This window comes from Geospiza fortis, unplaced genomic scaffold (assembly GCF_000277835.1).
Source record: "Geospiza fortis unplaced genomic scaffold, GeoFor_1.0 scaffold5876, whole genome shotgun sequence".
Lineage (NCBI taxonomy): Eukaryota > Metazoa > Chordata > Aves > Passeriformes > Thraupidae > Geospiza > Geospiza fortis.
Window position 1 is genome coordinate 12,452 of NW_005055162.1, and position 225 is coordinate 12,676.

The following is a 225-nucleotide window of genomic DNA, read 5'->3' on the forward strand; positions in this document are numbered from 1 at the left end:
GGGACAGGGCAGGGACAGGGATGGGACAGGGACAGGGATGGGACAGGGACAGGGCAGGGATAGGGACACGGCAACAGGGGTGGCACTGCCACGGAGTGTGGGGACATGGGGTGGCATTTGTGCGTGACGTGGTGACACGGGGACAGGCATGGAGCCCCGGCACAGCGTGGGGACATAGGTGGCACTGCCCCACAGCCTGGGGACACGGGCAGGGCAGGGACACGG